A 21,509-nucleotide genomic window follows, 5' to 3' on the forward strand; every position below is an offset into this window, starting at 1 on the left:
GGTTACTATCAGTTCGGTTAAATTCGGTAATCGATCGGTAATCGGTAACCAGTTAATCTGCCCACCCCTAGGTAAGGCAGTGGTCCATTAATGCATTAAGCCCATTGACCGATTGACTTATTGTAAGAAAGAAGCTGCAATAGTCCACAAACAGACAGAAATTTATTTAAACGATGCGTTGAATAAGTGAAATGTTTGTCATCGTCTTCTTCCCCTTTTCATATAACCTAAACCTAAAAGCCATAAACACTGAAATTGTTGCAGAAAAATTTCCAGAGATCCGGCACTGCTTGAGTCGTTTGCCCCTTATGTTTGATGAGTGAGTGTCGATCGTAAGTAAGAGAAAATAATTTTTTTTTTGGAGGTGCAATGTGGAACTTGGGTAGAAAAACAGAATTTTTTTTTTTTATTATTTTTTTATTTTTTAAATCTTTGGGGATGCTGCGGCACCCCAAAAGCCTAACGTGGCTCCGCCACTGGTGCCACAAATTCCTGGTTAATAATTGATGATTGATTAATAAATAGTTAATCATCTTATGCCCTATAACACGGATCACATGGATGTTTGCTGAATGTTGAGTAATGTATTACGCTATGTTACTTTTTCTTGTTTGTTAGTGGAATATGGAATGGTGGAATGAGCCATAATCCGAGTTCAGGTGTGCGTCTAGAGAAGTCAAATCATTTGTGCTCATGAGGTTGTTGGTACTTTTCTTGTTTTTGTCCATTGTTAGAACAATAAAATGGAAATAATGATCCTTTGCTGGTGTATTTCATTCTCATTTATAGTGCAAATATCTGGTGTAGATCATGAGATGAGGAGTTGATCAACCAATGAAACAGAAACAACCACTTCAACTAGGATGTACATGAAGGAAGACAACTTAAGACCATGAGAAAAAGATAACAGAATAAACAAAAATTACCCAAACCTAATTAAATGAAAGAATGGTTTCTCTACTTTCTCAAGGTAACATAGCGTCACCATAATATGTGAGAAAATGACAAGTACAAAGATGTGCAATATTCCTCACCACCAACAGAAAAAAATCTTCACAAGAACACTGCCTGCAATGCACTTAATAATAAAACCTGTTATATTCAGGTGAAGATCAATAAACAGCAAGCGGCAACCCGAAGAGTATTCTTTTCTATGGCAAACAAATGGACAAGCTCATATACATGAAAAAAGAAAAGGGTAGCCAAATGTAGATAAACACAATTTCTACTTTGATAGAATGTCTACAGAGACAGACAACCAAAATTTCTAAGCGATGTCTGACAATCGATCATAAAAAATCCTTGTTCTCCTCCAAATCCTTTTTCAGTCATTAATCATGCATCTGCAAAATTTTGCAGCGCTATGAGGTCACAAATACCAATCACCTTCTCCCCGAAAAGAGAAGGGAACTAAAAGGAGAATTAATGGATAAAAATCAACTTTAGAACACGTATACAGAAGTGTTTATATTGCAATGAACACAGACACTTACAGAATTCAGGCATTTCAATGTAAAGGCTCCATTTGCATGTGGCCGTGGCATTTATTTCCTTGGAGATCTAAACAATGCAATATTAGTGTCAAATAATGCAACCAATAGTTCTATATGCACTTCCAGTGGTGAAAACACTCAACACCAACTTGTAACTTACTGTTTTTTATGAATAACACCAAATTGCACCGTACAAGATAGCTTTTTCGCAGCATTAGTAAAAACCAAGCAATAACTGGGAAGAAATCCTATGCATTAACTTTCCAATTCCAACAGATAAACTTGCAAGAAAATTTACTATGCCTCATTACTAGAAACTTCACTCTGACAATAAGCACTGAAATCTTGTAATTTGTGACCATTTCCAACTGAAGTTTTAGATAAATATCCACCATCTAATAAGTTGCACTGTTGCAGGACCAAGTGCAGAAAATAATCAGTTTTGATTGGATAATAGTTGACCTCGTGATCTAAATACTCTCTCACACACAATATCTCCAAACCGACCCATCATCTTAGAATTCAATTTGAACCAAACAGCTAAATCAACAAATCAGACAGTTTTGGGGTTCACCTGAGCTACCACAAAATGCTTGCCACATGGTGCTTCTCAAAGCTTTTTTGTAACTGATGTGCAGCAGAAATAGCAACATTCTCAGGGTGACAGGAACATACAGCCAAGAAGTCACCAGAGAGGAGCCAAAACCAAGAATCCAGCTTCTTTAATAACACAATCGATTGAAATGTTACTCTTTCCCCCTTCCAGACAATGGTTGCAGTCCAACAAAGAGAGCCATGGAAAGGATTTAAAAACTGCTTCCTTCCTAAAAGTTGCCAGAAACTAGGTAAGTTCTCTGGATTCCACAAAATTAGGCATTGCCTTTATAAAAATGTGTTTGCAGAACCTTTAGAACAGTCGGGGAAGATACCCCAACCTCAACCTCAACATAACTTTTGAAGAGGTGGGGGAGAGGGGCTCTTTACTAGTGACCATTACTAGACCAGCATGCTGCAATCAAAGTATCATCTGAGAGAGATTGAAATTGATTTAAAAGGCACAGAGAAAATTAAATGCTTATCTGCAATTTCATGAACCTAGAAACTGGTTTTATGGAACCAACAACCTTTACAAGACAAAGACAACCGAATACTGCATTCAAGCATATGAAGAAAAGCAGCACAGCCCCGGTTTTGGAATTTCTAATTGCCACAAGGATAAGTCGGTCCTAATAACCTATTTGAGGCACAAACCATTTAGGTCTTCTTCTTTTTTTTTTTCTCCTTGAAGATTATTGGTGTATATATATAATGAAGAAAGCATAAATCTGTCAGATAACTGACTCAACTGATCCACACTGATGCTTCTAAAGTAGTTGTTAACTAGTTAATGTCATCGAATTCTATTTGCATTTTTCTAATTCAAGTCATACAATCTTAGTTACAAGTTATACAATCCTAATTACAAGTCTAGACCATGTGAAATGATCCCATCAAAACAAAGATAAAACCATGTCACAAGGTCCTTGGAACTTCCACGTATCACTTGGCCAAAAATATATTTTTTTTGTAAGTACTTGGCCATAAATATCAAAATGCATATAGAGATTACCTACCTATTGATATTTCAACTTTCTTAAAAGTTCATCATACGCAAGTTGCTTTCCTGCTTTGAAAAGGCTCTGTTTCAGCTTCGACAATGTGGAAGAGTTCAACTTGATTCTTCTACCAATCATATCCTCGGCATACTAGACTGCTTCTGGGAGCCTATTCATATCATGAAGCCCCACAACCAACAAATTCCCAGTCTTCTCCAAATCAGAATTATAATTCTCTATCATGCATTTCCAAACTTTTATAGCCATATTATATTCCTGAGAATCCATATAAATCCTAACTGCTGAACTACAATTAAGATGGTCTGGAACACACACATTTTTAATCATCTCATTGAACATCACCGAAGCCTCCCCTATCCTCCTGCACTTCATCAAGTACTGAAACACCACGTTATAAGTTTGTGAATCCGGAAATGACCCATAATAAACCATCTCATCCAACAAAATTTTAGCTAAATCTGTACCCTTACATCGACAATATAAAGCAATGACCATGTTATACATCTGGGTATCGGGTCTAAAACCAATATCACCCACCATTGCGTCCCAAATCAATGCGGCTCCACGAGCGTCGTCTTTCTTCGAACACTCGTCGAGAGCAAACTTGAAGAACTTCACCACGGATAACACCGCTTATCCTTCATCATATCGAGGAACTTCATGGCCTCGTGAGGGCCATCAGGGCCCTTAATCAAAGTGCTCAATAACGAATCATTAAGCGGGCACATTGCTCAGGTTCCAACCAATCTCAAACACCATCTCTGCGAATGTCTGCCTAGCGCAATCGGCATTGCCTTCCTTCTCCCAACCTTCCAACAGGTTTGCATATGTATCCACATCCGGACTGATCTTCTCCTTCGCATCCCGCAAGAACTCAACAACATCCGCAGTCTCCCCGTCTCTGCAAATCGCGCTCAGAAGCGAATTCAACACCACAATATCGTGCAGAACGCCGTACTGATCCATGGCGTCAAATGTCAGGAATGCTTTTCAGATGCGACCAGCAATGACATAGCCGCTGAAGACGGAGGCAAAGGTGGCCAAGGAGACCAAGCGGCCCTCCGAGCTCATGGATTTAATGGCGCTCCCCATGGGGTCGAAGAGGTAATTCTTGCCCAACAGGTTCTCAACGAGGTTCATGAAAGCGTAGGGGCTGTGGTTGTCGCTGAGCTGGCGGCCGGACCAGCGGAAGAACTTGAGGGTGGGGCCGGGGAAGGCATAGGAGAGCTTGAGGACATGCTCAAGGTCGGCTTGGGTGACGCAGACGCTGGTGTCTTGGAGGGCCTCCTCTACTGAGAGGGAGTCGGTGGTAGCAACGATCCTGCAGAGGAGCTTCACTTTTGGAGGGAGGTCGGGGGCGTCGAGGTATGAGGCGAAGGTTGGGTGCTTGGTAGAGAGCTATGGTGGGTTTCTGGTGGAGGAAAGGGGCAGTGGAGGTGTTTGTGTTTGTGTTGGAGAGAGGGGTGGTGTTTCTTGATGCGGGGGAGTAGAATTGAAGGATGGTGGTCACGGGGGAAAGTTTCATACTTGTCTGGACGGAAATATGTTTTAACACTAGATCTTAGAGCGTGACGTCCTGACGCCTTGCTTGACGGAACTACAGACGCAAAGTACTGTAAATTAAACTAAAGTCTTCGTTCGAACACACTGAAGACGAGACTGCAAACGAGTGACGCTGAGTTTTCTTGAACCATCTTGTCCGGACGGTATGCAGACGTAACTGCAGACGAGGCTCACTGTGAATCTTCAAGAGTCAAGACCATCCCGTCTAGATGGGATACAGCCGCATATGCAAACGAGACATTTTGTAACTCTTTAAGTTTGGATCGTCCGGACATGTTTCAAACGAACTAGCCAACAAGGATCTCTAAAGAGGAGACCAACCACTCTAGTTTGATACTTCCATCAGTACATCATGTCAATTAGATACGGTCCATATATATATTTAGTCATAATTAGTCTTTCTAGTTATGGCATGTTCTTGTATTATAGCAATAGTATATTGTAATTAATAGATAGATTTTAGTTGCCTTATTGGTTTCCCTAGATTACTGTAATCACTGAGATACAGCCTGTAATTACCTAGACAATTTTTCTATATAATACGAGCAACCCTCAATTGAGAGGTATTCAGTACAATTGACATGGTATCAGAGCCATCATCTAAATTAGGGTTGTTTTCAGTTACCTGTTGAGGGCCGTAGGAATTGTCAAGCTTGGGTTGGGACTGGGTCGTTGTTTTTTTGTGGCGGTCGATAATTTCAAGGGAATTGTCGATCATTCTGGTGGGTTCTAAACTGCTGTTCAGCAGTTTCTTGGTTTGTGGAGGATCCTTGGTAGTTGTCGGCAAGGTCTGTGGTGGTTGTCGGCAGGTTCTGTGCCGCCTTGGAGCATTCCCGGCGATCTGTGGTGGTTGTCGGCAGATTCTGTGCAGGCGTGGTGCAGTTGGCGTGGTATTTCCGGCGAAGTTGGGCTATCGGCGACGTGGGCTGTGCAGGTGTGGTGCAGTCGGCGTGGTATTTCCGGCTTGTTGGGCTATCAGCGACGTGGGCTGTCGGCGTGGTGCAGTCGGCGTGGTGTTTCCGGCGAAGTTGGGCTGTCGGCGTGGTGCGTTTGGCGAGGTGTTTCCGGCGAGTTGGGCTATTGATTTGAGTTGCTGAAATTGTGTTTTTTTTGGGCTTGGGCTTTGTTGGGTTTGAACTTGCTGATTGCTGGGATTAGACTTGCTGAGTTGCTGGTAACTTTGGGCTTGCTGGGCTTGGGCTTTGTTGGGTTTGGACTTGCTGATTGCAGGGATTAGACTTGCTGAGTTGCTGATAACTTTGGGCTTGCTGGGCTTGGGCTTTGTTGCTGTTCAGGGTTGCAGATTGCTGTTTGACTTGAGTGGACTTGGACTTGCTGTCCAACAGATTTGGTGGGCCTGTTACTTCTTTATCAAGTTGTCTAATTTCTAATTTTTTGATTTCATTATGTCTTCTAGCGAGACTTTTGGGGTTCGTTTTACTGGAAAAAATTATTCTGCTTGGGAATTCCAATTTCAATTATTTGTTACGGGAAAAGAGTTGTGGGGCCATATTGACGGTAGTGATCCAGCTCCTACGGAAGCTAAGGATTTGGCTAAGTGGAAGGTTAAGGATGCACGTGTGATGTCTTGGATCTTAGGGTCTGTTGATCCTCTTATTGTGCTCAATCTGAGGCCCTATAAGACTGCGAAGACTATGTGGGAGTATTTGCTGAAGGTTTATCATCAGGACAATACCGCACGCCGTTTTCAGCTGGAATATGAGATTGCTAATTACACTCAAGGCAATCTCTCCATTCCGGAGTATTTTTCTGGTTTTCAGAATTTGTGGGGAGAATTTTCTGATATGGTTTATGCGAAGGTACCTGCTGCATCTCTCACTGCTGTTCAGGCTGTTCATGAGCAGAGCAAGAGAGATCAATTCCTGATGAAATTACGCCCTGAATTTGAGATTACTCGCTCAAATTTAATGAATCGGGATCCTTCGCCATCTTTGGATGTTTGTTTTGGAGAATTACTTCGTGAGGAGCAGCGTCTTCTCACGCAGGCTACGTTCCAGCACGATTCCAACCCAGTAGCCTATGCAGCCTATGGGAAAGGGAAGGGTAAGGATATGCGCAAGGTCCAGTGTTTCAGCTGTAAGGAGTATGGTCATATTGCCGCCAATTGTGCCAAGAAATCTTGCAATTACTGTAAGAAACCGGGCCACTTTATCAAAGAATGTCCCACTCGGCCTCAGAATCGTCAAGCTACTGCCTATCAGGCTGCAGTACACACCTCTTCTACTCCAGTGATGTCCTCAGCCTCTTCTTCTGCGGCCGGATCAACTGTTCTTACGCCTGAAATGGTCCAGCAGATGATTATGTCAGCCTTCTCTGCCTTAGGGCTCCAACGTAATGGTACTGTTTCGTCTAAGTCTTGGCTTATTGATTCTGCAGCATCCAATCATATGACCAGATCATCTGATACTCTTTGCAATGTTCGTCCATATCATGGTTCATCTCATATTCAAGTAGCTAATGGGAGTCATTTAGCTATTAATGAAGTAGGAGATATTAATCCTTCATTCAGAGATGTTTATGTCTCTCCTGGCCTTTCTAATAGTCTTATTTCAGTTGGCCAGTTAGTTGAAAAAAACTGTGATGTCCATTTCTCTCGTGATGGTTGTCTTGTGCAGGATCAGGTGTCGGGGAAGATACTCGCGAAGGGGCCTAAAGTTGGCAGACTATTTCCACTGCACTTTTCCATTCCTAGTTGTTTATCTTTAGCTTGTAGGACAGTTAACACTTCGAACGAAGTATGGCACAAACGTTTGGGTCATCCAAATTCTGTTATTCTATCTCATATGTTAAATTCTGGTTTGTTAGGCAATAAAGAACGAGTTTCTCAAAATTTGTCATTTGATTGTTCTGTATGCAAACTTGGTAAGAGTAAAACTCTTTCGTTTTCTTCTCATGGTAGTCATGCTACAAAATGCTTTGATGTTGTGCATAGTGATGTATGGGGCATTTCTCCTGTAATTTCTCATGCTCGATATAAATATTTTGTCACATTCATAGATGATTTCAGTCGATATACTTGGGTCTATTTTCTTCGGGCCAAATCTGAGGTTCTGTCTATTTTTCAAACCTTTGTAGCATATATTGAGAATCAATTTTCTACAGGCATTAAGATTTTGAGGTCTGATTCTGGTGGAGAATACATGTCCCACGAGTTTCATGATTTCTTACGTCATAAAGGAATTGTCTCTCAGCGCTCTTGTCCTTATACTCCTCAGCAAAATGGGGTGGCGGAACGAAAGAACCGCCATCTCTTGGATGTTGTTCGCACTTTATTACTTGAGTCCTATGTTCCTTCTAAATTCTGGGTCGAGGCATTATCTACTGCAGTTTACTTAATTAATCGACTGCCCTCTCAGGTCTTGCATTTTGATTCTCCTTATTATCGTTTGTATCATCAGCATCCTAGCTATCTTAATCTGCATACTTTTGGGTGTGTTTGTTTTGTTCATTTACCTGCTCATGAACGTAACAAACTTTCTGCTCAGTCTGTTAAATGTGCCTTTATGGGTTATAGTGTTTCTCACAAAGGTTATGTTTGCTATGATCCTTGTTCTGACAAATTTCGTATATCTCGTAATGTTGTGTTCTTTGAGCATCAATGTTTCTTTTCTACACATGTTGAATCATTGCCTGAGATTAGTATTCTACCTTGTTTTGATGAATTGCCTCTTCTGCCTGAGCGGTTCAAACCTGGAATTGTGTATACTCGACGTCCACCAACTTTGCCCCTTCCCGAGACTGATCCTTCATCTGAAACTGTTCCGACAACTCCTCCGATTGACCCGCCATCTGAGACAGTTCATGAGTCTGGTCCTCGACGATCTGCTAGGGTATCACGTCCTCCTGATAGGTATGGTTTTCCCCACACTTCCTTTAATGCCACTTTATCTTCTATTTCCATCCCTACATGTTTTTCCGAGGCTGTTAAATATGAATGTTGGCGGAAAGCGATGGATGAGGAACTTCGGGCTCTCCAGGACAATCATACATGGGACATGGTTCCTTGCCCCTCTCATGTTAAAGCCATTGGTTGTAAATGGGTTTACTCAATTAAGCTTCGCTCTGATGGGACTCTGGATCGGTATAAGGCTCGATTAGTTGCTCTTGGGAACAGGCAAGAATATGGGGTGGACTATGAGGAGACATTTGCTCCGGTTGCAAAGATGACTACAGTGCGTACAATTATTTCTATTGCCGCCTCCCAAGGCTGGCCACTTCACCAGATGGATGTCAAAAATGCTTTTCTTCACGGTGATCTCAAAGAAGATATTTACATGACTCCTCCTCCGGGGTTGTTTTCTTCTCCATCTGCCGCTGTGTGTAAGTTGAAACGGTCTCTTTATGGCTTAAAACAGGCTCCCCGGGCATGGTTTGAAAAATTCAGGTCTACTTTGCTTCGCTTCTCCTTTGTCCAAAGCCAATATGATTCTTCTTTGTTCCTTTGCAAGACTCCGACTGGTCTTGTTCTTTTACTTGTGTATGTGGATGATATTGTCATTACAGGAACCGACTCTAGTTTGATTGCACATCTCAAGCGAAATCTTCAAGACTCTTTTCATATGAAAGACCTTGGTCCTCTTACGTATTTTTTGGGGTTGGAGGTGCACACTGATTCTTCTGGTATATTCTTGAATCAAAACAAATACACCCAGGACTTGATTAGTCTAGCTGGCCTTCAAGATTCTTCTTCGGTGGATACTCCTATGGAGGTTAATGTGAAATATCGAAGTGAGGAGGGTGAGCTTCTTTCTGATCCTACTGTGTTCCGACAGTTGGTAGGCAGCTTGAATTATTTGACTATTACTCGGCCCGATATTTCCTTCGCTGTCCAGCAGGTTAGCCAGTTTATGCAAACTCCCCGCCATCTTCATTTAGCTGCTGTTCGGCGTATCATTCGATATCTTCGGGGCTCTTCTGGTCGTGGGTTGTTCTTTCCAACTGGCTCTGCTCTTCGCCTTGTTGCTTATAGTGATGCGGATTGGGCAGGATGTCCTGACACTCGACGGTCTGTCACAGGTTGGTGCATGTTTCTTGGTGATTCATTGATTTCTTGGAAGAGTAAGAAGCAAGCTCGTGTTTCTAAATCATCTACTGAATCCGAATACCGAGCAATGTCTGCTGCTTGTTCTGAGATTGTCTGGCTTCGTGGGCTTTTGGCTGAGCTTGGTTTTTCTCAAACTGATTCTACTCCTCTTCATGCTGATAATACTAGTGCCATTCAAATAGCTGCTAATCCTGTTTACCATGAACGTACGAAGCATATTGAGGTAGACTGTCATTCTATTCGGGAAGCCTTGGACACTCGTGTTATCTCTCTTCCTCATGTTTCCACGGATCTCCAGATAGCTGACGTCTTCACGAAGGCTATGACACGACAACGTCATCAGTTTCTTGTGGGCAAATTGATGCTTCTTGATCGACCAGCATCAATTTGAGGGGGGATGTCAATTAGATACGGTCCATATATATATTTAGTCATAATTAGTCTTTCTAGTTATGGCATGTTCTTGTATTATAGCAATAGTATATTGTAATTAATAGATAGATTTTAGTTGCCTTATTGGTTTCCCTAGATTACTGTAATCACTGAGATACAGCCTGTAATTACCTAGACAATTTTTCTATATAATACGAGCAACCCTCAATTGAGAGGTATTCAGTACAATTGACACATCACTGCCATCCATCTGAGATATTTGTTCGTAGATCACTGTTTTGCTTACTTAAGTACACGGCACACAACAATAACCTTTCACTGAAAAGATACCCAGATTAAATGGCTGAAATGAACAGATGGTTCAGATTCAGTATTAAGGTCAATGATCTCCAAAATTGAGGTAACTCCTTGTGCATGCTAATACAAGTTCTTTTTTTTCATGCAAGCATGTCATATGATACGCAGGATGTACAGTCCTTCAGGAAATATTTCTTAATGAGAAAAAGTGATTATTTCGAATTTCATAGTTGCTCATTACACATCCAAAATGGTGAAACACACATCTATTACCAACCTCCTCTAGTACAAGAAAGTTAGGCCACAATCTCAAGAGAAGTTCAATTTTACACAAATATGTGTGCTTGAAGGCATGCACGAGTCAAGTACACTCAGCTTGCCACTATTCAAGTTTCTAAACTTGATAAAAAAAAATGGGAACCACGAGAAAGGAGATATATTATATGAGGCTCCAAACTTAATGATACTATTACTGGAGAGTGAGCTCATGAGCAATGTATAAGAGAAAGTAGGGCTGGGTATCGGTCATATCGGTCCGGATAATGGGCTTACCGGTTACCGACCGATAAGCTATCGGTTAACCAAATCCTAACCGATTACCAACCGATAAAAAATGTTACCGAAAATTATCGGTCATATCGGTAATCGGTTAACCGGTTGGTTAAATCGGTTTTTTCTGGGCCTTTTATTAGGCTTTTAGCTGGTTGCTAATTGGGCCAAAAATTAATTGTTTTGGAGGCTCAAATACGTTTTGTTGGGCTAAAGCCTAAAATACCTTATTAAAAATTAGTTATTTTGGGGTATATTTTTGGCTAAAATAGCTTATTGAAGCTTTTTTTTATATTGATCCACTACAATATAAAATAAAAACCAAAACGACGTCGTTTTGGTTTCAATAATAAATATAAAATTATAAAAAATTAAAAATTACAAAAACTTATCAGTCATATCGGTTTTTCGATAACAAATTATTAACCGACCGATTACCGACCAACAAGCTTATCGGTATAAAATTTTTAACCGATTACCGACCAATAAGCTTATCGGTTACGGTTACTATTGGTTCGGTTAAATGTGGTAATCGGTCGGTAATCGGTAACCGGTTAATCTGCCCACCCCTAAGAGCAAGGTATAAGGTAAAATTGCCGCAATCACATTTATACCTATCCTAACGTCTTAGAAAGTACATATTAAAAGGTATGTGCAAGACATAGCAAGTAACATAAGTGCAAACTATTATGTTCTCTATGTTCACAGTAATATTGTAATCAAAGGTATATGCATCCATTCTTTAGTAACTAGTTTTGGAATTCCACCACCCAAGAAGAAAATAATGGAGAAAGAAAGGAAAACCACCCCACTTAGCACCTGAACAACTACAATCAGAAACTTCATGACCAAAAGGTTAAATTATATACTCTTATTCTGAATTGAGAATGAGAATTTTCTCAGTAAACCAATAGAAAGACGAGACTATAAAAACCCTCTTTAGATGAGAATTTTTTGCTTTTTGAGAAACTTCACTTAACTCCCCTAAACTTTAAGCGTTTTTGCAATCATCTCTATAAACTTTAAAAACTCTCAATTTAATGTATCAAACTTTAAAAAAATATGTATCAAATGTGTTGGTATGAAGAGTATTTAGGTTTGCTTTTTTTTTTTTTTTTTGGCTTTTTAGTCAAAAAATAAAAATATTACCAAATAACTTCAAACACAAAATGCTTATAAAACACAACCTTATTTTCACATTTATGTTGCATTAGAACACTTTTTAAACTAAAAAGTCGAAAACACCATCTAAATTTTTTTATCGAACGAACCCACTATTAGTCTTTAGGGTGTAAAAAATTTTTGTGGCAAGCAAAATTGATAAATAAATTTTTGTTCTCAACTTTTGTTTGAAACTTTTAGGGGTGTTCATGCGGTTTTTATTAACCGCTAACCGCTTTTTTTAATATACTATATATATTTTTATTTTATATATCGTTTTGCACTTCTATATATTCATTTCATCCTGATGATTTTCTAACCCTAAACATGAAATTTTCATTTAATTTGTTCTATTGTAGATGAGCCTCAAGCTTCAAGTTCTCGCAACCTATATGCTTGTTAAATAGTGCATATTTTATTGTCAAAAAGGCATAGAAAAGGCCAAAAGGGGCAAAATAAGCCCAAAACTGAAAATTGGACCAAAAGGCAACAAAAAAAAAAAAAAACCTGAACAGGAAAAAAAAAAAAGTGGAAAAAGACATTTAAAGTGAGCCCAAATAAAGCCTAATTCTCAAATTCGGCCCAAACGAAGCCAAAAAAAAAGGTTAGTAAAAAAAGAGGTTAGCCGGATACGGTTAGCAGAAGTGGTTAGTAAAATGTACTAACCGCTTAAGCGGTTGCGGTTAGCGGTTTTAGCCACTAACCGCTAACCGCAACCGCATGATCACCCCTAGAAATTTTGATGGGAATAGTTAATCTACCGCATCACCAATAATAATAAAATGACAAGTGTCCCATGTAAGATAAATTCATGAGCCAACACGCCTATTTAAATTTCTCATTAAGCTTTTGTTTTTTTGGCTTTCATTGCATAAGTTTATTGTGAATTTGAAATGCATTCTTCAGTAGGTTTTTTGGCCAAATTTAAATGTCTATTAAGAATCAAATTGCCACATACGCAGTGACAAAACTTAACACTTCATCGTCCACTCCCACATGTCACACTTGCCACAATTTAGGGGTGGCAAAATGGGTACCTGATACAACCCGATTACGACCCGCGGGTACCCATTACACGATTAGCCTATACACAGACACGACCCGTTTAGCTAAACGGGTAATCGGGTCTGACACGATTATGACACGAAAATAGCCGGGTAACCCGACACGACCTGTTTTACCCATTTAAAATAACCAGGTCTAATCGGGTAGGCACGACCCGTTAAAACCCTAAACTATAAAATTTAAAAAAACCAAAAAAAAAAAATTGTAATAATAATACATCAATATAGTCAATGCAAAAAATTGAGTTCCAAGAAATTAAAGGCTTTAATAAAGGATAAGAAACCAAAAAAAAAAAATGGAAAGTGACCGTAATTGTACTCCAAAAGAAATTACTAAACTCATGATTTCACCTAAACTTAAAACAAGCAAGCATATTAACTAAGTTCATTTATTAAAATAATTTTTAGTATAAAGAAATTTAATTTTGCTCAAATTACATTCCACTAAAAAAGAATTATGTATATTTCAACACAAAATATGATATCTGTATATTTGAGAGCAGTGGCGGAACCTGAATTTCCTTATTGTAGGGGCGGGATGTAAGACTAATATTTAATTAATATAAAATAATATTATATTATACTATATCTACCAAAAACCAATATAAATTATTTTGTGATTTCAAAGTTTCAAACACTTTGAAAAAAATATTGCATGTCCAATTAATTACTTTTAATATTTAAATATCTATTAATGGTATTTAATTATTTTTGGGTTATTTTATTTGGCATTTAGAAAATATATTCACGTTAATTGATATAAGTCCACTCTTTATCAAATTGTATTTTTCTTATTTGTAATCTTAAGAGTGGCTGTATAAGTGCATTGGGCAGAGGAGATTTTTTTTTTTTTTCTTTCTTTTTTGAGAGTGGGCAAATTTTGAACCAATTAAAGTGGATGAAATTAACCCCCCCAAATATATATATATATATATGCCAAAAATTTATTGTCCGCGTGGTAGGCTGAAAAAAGAAGGAAAGTCAAAAAGTGGGTCTCTCATAGTCTCATGTTCTAGAGAGAGAAAAATTTATGAGACTGTTGAGAGAGAATGATCCAGAGAGGAGAAATAAACTGTGAGAAAGACGGAGAAAAAGAGGGGAAGCATGAGGAGGACTGGAGGAGAGAGATGGAAGAGAGAAGCTGAGCGAGAGAAGAAGAAGAAGAAAGGAGGAGGAAGAGGTAGGGGCAAGAAAAAAGGAGGGAGATCCGGAGATCAGTAGGGGCAAGAGAAATTTTTTAGGATTTTTCCAGGGGCGCCCCGCCCCTGCTTTAGAAAAAAAAAAGGGGGTCTAGCGGGTCGACCCGCCAGACCTGCACAGTAACCATGTTTGGCGGGTCGACCCGCCAGACACGAAATTACCGGGTCTTAATCGGGTAGACCTGATTACGACACGAACCCGATAAGCCCAACGCCCAATACCTATTTTTTCGTGTCGGGTTCGCAGGTCGTGTCAAAATTGCCGGCCCTATGCCATATAAGCCATAAATTTTCTTATTTTTCCAATCGAAGTAGTTGATCATTCAATTTTCTTATCAAAACACAATCATCGAATATAATTGCAATACTTTGATGATTGATAAACAATAGATAGATGAAATATGATAAACAATAGATGGTTGCGGCCGTAAGGGGTGGCCAAAACCACCCTCAAGCCCTTGGGGGGGTGGTCCGGCCACCCCCAAAACCCAAACTTTTTTTTTTTTTTTTGGCCTTTTGGGGTGGCCAGACCACCCCCAAACGCCATGGGGGTGGTTCGTCCATCCCAGACCAGCCATGAGCCACCCCCTTGGCCAAAAATGGGGTGGCCGGCCCTTTGATTTTCATTTGGATTTTTTTTTTTTTTTTTTTTTTTAGTTTTTTAATAGTTTTAGTTTTTTAATATTTTTATTTTTTAAAATTATTTATTTTTTTAATACTTAATGAATTTTATATTATTTCTTTAAAAAAACTACTTTTTTATTGCCCAAAACACGGCCGTTTTGCGCTACAGCATGCATGCGGTAGTTTTCGCTACCGCATGCAAGCCAGATCCAAATTCTAATACTTCCTTTGGACGTCTCATGTATAATGAATACCCCTTCTAAATTTACACAAGCTATTAGGTAAAAGAATGGAAGCCATTGCAAAAATGAACACAAACATATGAAATAGTACGATTTTAAGAAAGCCTATATATCCATTATAATGATGGGCTTTCTTAAAGAGATTCCAAGGAGGTTTTAAATTGACTAGACTTTTTAAGATGATAGCGAAGATGTGATTAGCGCTTTTCCTTGGGCTGTTACAAATGGTATCAAAACAACCTAGTAACGCCATGTTATACTTGAGCACTGCATGACATGATCCTAACAAAGACATCAAGGATTTAATGAGGGGAGTTTGTAACACTCTGTTCCCACATTGGGAAGATGAAGAGTACCCCACATATAATGGGTGATTTATAAAAATAGTCATGAGAATTAAGTTTCACATTGCTTAAGTACTAGGTGAAGGAATTCTAAGGAAACTCCAAATTGACTAGTTCTTTTGGAGTGATAGTGTAGATATGATTAACGTTTTTTCCTGGGTCGTTACATGGAAAATAGCCCATTTGTGCTTAATGTGGTGCATTTGGAGAGTGCAGAATGCGAGGATCCTTGCATATTGCGAGAGATTGGTGTTTAAAAGATGTTATGTTCAAATCTCTTTATGCTTGGTGATGTATAATAGTCCTCACTTTTCTAGTTTTGCGGAATTTCTGGACTCCTTGAGAGTGAGAAGATTGTTATACAAAACAAAAAACCATTACAATGATAGTAAAAACATGTCCTATAGCAGTCTTACAGTCTTTCCCTTTAACTTAAATGAGTATTCTAAGATCACACAATACTACCGATGCACTTCTTCGCTTCATCCACTATGCTCTATTCTATGAGCCCCATTTTTTCAATCTCCCAATCTTTATAAAATTAATGATCTGAGATACTGAAAGTAATCATTCTTTAGTGTCTTTTGACCATCAAATTATGCTATCCTGCCAATTCTATTTCTAGTTGTACTGAACTTGCACTCCATATACTTGGTTTAGTCTTACTAACCTAAAACCTCAAGATTCTAAAATATCCCTCTAAACTTCCAGCTTGAAGTAATTTTCCACTCAAGTCTCGTCATAACATGATATTATTTGCAAGAACATACACACCCAGAGACCTCATCCTGGATCGATCTAGTTAGCTATTGTGATCCTTGATATAAACCTATTGTGATAGGAAACTCGCTTAGATACTTTTATAGTTCTCACACTAGTTACGGCTCTATCATAATATCCCAAATAACATTACATACTCTATAGGGAACCCTTCTCTTTTCCAAAACCACCATATTACCTCTAGGTGCCCTATCATATGCTTTCTCTAAGTCGATAAAAAACATATGAAGATTTTTAATCATTCTCTATATTTCTACATTAGATGCCTAAGACGATATATAGAGAATGAGTAAAGAACTTCAACACAATCATTTAAAGGTACTATAATTCCTTGGACTTATTTTCCAAGTTAGACGAGGACATTTAATTTCATAATCCATCTATGAATTCTCATAGGAAGCACTATCAGACTGTCCTACTTCAACTACAATCAAGTTCAAAAAATTTCAGCACCATTTCAAATTAACTAAACCATGCCTCATTCTGACTAGAAAGAATAATATTTAAAAGATGAGAAGTTAAAAAAAATGGCACCAAATAGGAAATATAGAAACTTACCGTGCTCGAACCTTTTAGCATGTTTGATGTGTCCTTTCAAAAGATCATGCGGTGACAAATGCTCAACAGATTCCTCATCCTGAATGCAGAAACAGGTAAGTTAGCTTGGAGGAGTTAGAGGAGCATCTACAATAGATCAAAACTTTCAATTGAAAATGCACGTATGTATGTATGTCTCTATCGACGTATGTGCAATGAAAATAAAGCCTTATTTCATTTCCTAAGCCCCGTAAAAACACAAAGGACACTTGAAGGTTCAGTAGTATAAATATTCAACTCTAAAACATGTCCATGTCACTTAAAAATCATATATTTTGTAAATATATGTCAATTTGTTGTCAAATAGTGATATTCCATGGTGTAGCAACTTTATCATATGCAAGCCTCCCCAATATACACTAGTCAAAAACTTGTCATAGCTTTCTATATTTTTCCTAGAATTGCTTTTTAAGTCTATACTTAACAAGTTCATATCCTAATATTGAAAAATCATAAGTTACTCACCCAAGAGGATACAAGAATTACCGAATATGGTCTCCAAAGTTAAAGTGCTAATTTCAATATGCATACCTAATGGGTACAGCTCCTACATGCCATAGAAGAAGAATGACCGCAATTAAGTTTGGTCATGAAGGATGATTATCAGTCAGAGAACATAAGTTATAACTTAGAAAAGTGGGCTGACTGACTTGCAATAAACCCCAGATAACATTAGAATTATCCAACTAATCTACTACTAAAACTACTGCCTGGTTTTCAGTTTAAAAAATAAATTACATCATTTCATGTCAAGATATCAGTGGATTATTTAAGAAATACACCAAAACAAGACAAATAATTCAGGGTTCATCCAAAAGCCAACTAAAATGAATAAACAACAATAACCTCGCTTTTTTTTTGTTTTTTTGATAAATATCTATAACCTCATATTTGTGGAATGTAAAGGAAAATAAAGATGCTTAAAATGGGTTATATTGTTTTATTCTACCAAAATATATGCATGCAAATACATCTAAATATTGAGTAAAAACTCCTTTGATCAAAGGGATAAATCTTTATAATTTCGAAGCATAGAGATAAAAGATCACCACATAAATGAGGATATTTGTGGCACAGACCAAACTCCGGCTAGATATTATATAAAAACCATTAATCTGAAGGGAAAAGTGACATGCAAATTTTCACGATTGAAGACTCACCAAACACCTTTTGGCATTTCATCTACACGTCTGCAAAGACAAGCAGACACACACATATGGATCTAAGCATTCTCATTAAATTTTTTAAAGTTCTCCAGACGCTTCTATGGCCATGTTTCCTCATACGCCCATCAAATACATTTCTTTTTATTTTATTCTAAAAATATTATTCAATTGATTAATCATACTAAGAAAAAAATTAACTGTAATACTGTGGCAGATGAGCGGTAAAATAGAAAAACAGTAAAAATAACAACAAAAAATTGATAACCCAATAGACAACCTCCTTATCCTCTGCCTCTTCTTCTTCAGCTTCCTTGTTCTTTGGCAGATGAGTGGCTGACACGGGTATAGGCAAAGGTTTTGGAAGAGACTTCACAGCATCCCCATACTGTGGCTGCCAATTGAAAAAATAAAACCAAAACATTTATTAAGGGCAGGGGGTGAAAAGAATAAAGTCTTACTCTAGTCTCCAAACATTTTAACTCCCACACACAACTCAGATGGCCCAAATCACAATGAAAAAGAAACCAAAGGGCATATTCTGCATATACTATATACTGATGTAAGTTTGTTCTTAAAAGCAATTACAAGGAAATTACTACAATGCTAATAAAACAGGAAATGACAGTAACTGCCCTTAAGAATAATATTGACTTCAACATTTCAATGGTGACAGATGTTTGACAAGGAGTTTAATCTCAACTTAACCATTCCTCCACCATCCACCTTGCTTGGGATACTCTATATGAAGAGATTAAGTTGGAGAAAGAGGGGGTGGAAATTGCATTTTCCTAGCCAAAATCTTACACATACATTTGAATTACAAATTAGAAAATAAGTTAAAAGTGAGAAACCGCACTATTAAATACTTTCAACAACAAATATTTTCAAACAAAAGCCAATACTGTCAACTATTTGACAGATAGAAATAAAGTGGCTTTAAGCAAACAAGAGGTGTGATCAGGTTCATGTTAAAAGGCACTATAAGGACAAGAGGACAGTAAAAAAGAACATGACTTCAAGCAGTGGGAAAACTATAGAATAGTGATTTCAACAGAAGATGAGCCCAAGATAGAACTGAATGAAAAATTACTCAGATAAATGTACTTAAGCAGAATATGAATCTTTTTACCCAAAAACTAGTTTGCTCGAAGACCCTCTAACTACAATGTATGAACTTCAAATAGAGTTATGACATATTCATCTTTCTTAATCATAAGTAGAAAAAAAAAAAAAAGAAAAAGAAAAAAAAAAGACTATATTCATCTTTTCAATCATCTTTTTCTTTTTCTTTTTTTGTTTTTTCTTTTCTTTTTTAATTTAAGGAAAGAGAAAATTGAAACCCATATTAGAATATATATATATATATATATAAGAGGAAAGCCAAAAGAGAAGATTCAGTTTCCAAGTTCACAGCAAAGTCTATGAGAGATCGGTTCTGAGTCAAAAGGCTAATGGTAAGTAACAGTAGTCTGAATTATAATAATTAAAAAAAAACAGTAGTCTGAATTGAAAGTATATGTAACATCTCCAAATAAGTTTTGAGAATCAAATATACAAGCAATGTGAACAGTTGAGTACAAATTTGCGTCACATTTTCTCTCTTTTGCTTAGATCATAACACATGCCACAAACTTTAAGCCCATGAACTTGTGATGAAGATCAGATTAGAAAACTGCCCTATGTGTGTTTATGTGGTCGGTCTTAAGATTTTTGAATTGGGGTTGCAAAAGAGGGTAGGAAAAAGGGTTCAAGAGGCTGTTCTTTAGCTGTGAAACTGCAACAAGGAGGAGGAGGAGGAGAAGAAGAAAAAGGGGAGAGAGAACACTGCACACATGCCTCCAGATGAACAAAATACTAGCACTTTTACTATTAACAATCTGATATCTTTTAAGTACAAATGAAGCATATCTTTAAGATTCTTAGAAATTAATTTTCCCTACTAGGACCAGGTTCTCCAATGCAAAAAGTATCAAATTTCCTCTCGTTAGATTATTCCAAAAACACACACAAGTAATAATTCAGAACTGTTCCAAATCTCTCTATAATCCACACACACGCAAATGTTAGCTTTATGATTTGCTTATCCCAGAATCCACAAAACTAGCCTATAAGCACACATGCCATCACCTTTTCCAGTAAGACTTGACACATTTACTTCTCTGTGCAATCAAGTATGTTAAGTATCTACATGTAAAGCTTCAAGTAAATTCATTAAGAATCTATGCATGTTGAAATTTGTTACAATATGTTATGCAGGAAAGAAATAAAAAAAATGAACAAAAGAAGAAAGCAGCACAGTCCAAATGCACAGAAAGGGAAATTCCCATTGTAATTGATGCAAACCTGATTTTCTTCTGGATAACCATTCCTCAACCATGATCGGCAAAGTGCATATAGAGAAGCCCCATCTATTATTCTGACCCACAAACATAAACAGCAACAAAAGAATTAAGACCAAAGGCCAAATACTCAATGTCTTTTTGACATTCTTCTTATAAACTATAGACTGCAAAAATGTTTTCATAAAAGATCAATGCTCCAAATGATAGAACTTAAAACACACTACAACTTGTGTTTGTCCATTTCTTTTTGTAGTTATAGTTGACTGGTGTAGAATTAGGGAGCCTTAGGGATGCCAATGGGGTGGCAGCGAGTATAATTCCTTTATCCTGTCTGGCAAATAGAAAAAATGTAAACAAAAAGAACAAAAATTGACATTGAAGGTTTTTGTCCTCAAAATTAACTAGAACAGGGGTACAAAAAAGTACTGCTCCTTTGCCCATTCCAATTCCAGCCAAATCCAATCACTTTGGGCAGAAGATAAGCTGTGTGGATTTCTTTCCAAATCCTTATTAATTAATAATTTCACCGATTCTAAACAAGGGAACTCAAACAATTTCTTTATCCATGCCCTAAATCCCTTTAGGTGAACAACAAAGTAATTAAAATATTATCACAATGCCTTCTTTAAACTTGTAATGATCAACAAACAAAAGCATCGACTTACTTTCCGATCTCTGACAGTGGTCAATGTGTCATCTCTGCTTCTATCCCTACGGGAAGCACAACAAAAGATCCATTAAAGTGATAATTCTGAATTTACAAAACAAAATGATGCTAATTTGTACAAAATTACCTATTATCTCTATAGCCATTAGAATCAGCGACTGATGATGGAGGAACACCCTAAAACAAGGAGAACCCAAAGTGAATGGACTACACAAAATAAGACTAAAAGCATCAAATCATATATTCATGTTCAACAAAACTGATAATCTTGACATTGATATATCAAATTATCCAACTGCAATTCCGTTCCAAGAACAAGCATAAGTTGAAAAAATTAAAAGCAAAGC

At 37.7% G+C, this 21,509-nt stretch overlaps 1 long non-coding RNA gene and 1 pseudogene across 1 annotated transcript; both read right to left on the reverse strand.

Moving 5' to 3' along the window:
• Window positions 1-1,050: 1,050 nt before the first annotated feature.
• Window positions 1,051-21,361, reverse strand: LOC132177919 (uncharacterized). Its single transcript, XR_015911987.1, has 7 exons — window positions 21,290-21,361; window positions 21,161-21,206; window positions 20,497-20,569; window positions 18,431-18,544; window positions 16,949-17,027; window positions 1,494-1,560; window positions 1,051-1,343 (listed from the first exon to the last, which is right to left on the reverse strand). It is a non-coding gene; the product is annotated as an uncharacterized LOC132177919 (long non-coding RNA).
• LOC148586191 (uncharacterized) lies at window positions 2,891-5,390 on the reverse strand (annotated as a pseudogene).
• Window positions 21,362-21,509: the final 148 nt, after the last annotated feature.

The sequence above is a fragment of the Corylus avellana genome, chromosome 4 (genome assembly GCF_965113065.1).
Source record: "Corylus avellana chromosome 4, dhCorAvel1.hap1.2, whole genome shotgun sequence".
Taxonomy (NCBI): domain Eukaryota; kingdom Viridiplantae; phylum Streptophyta; class Magnoliopsida; order Fagales; family Betulaceae; genus Corylus; species Corylus avellana.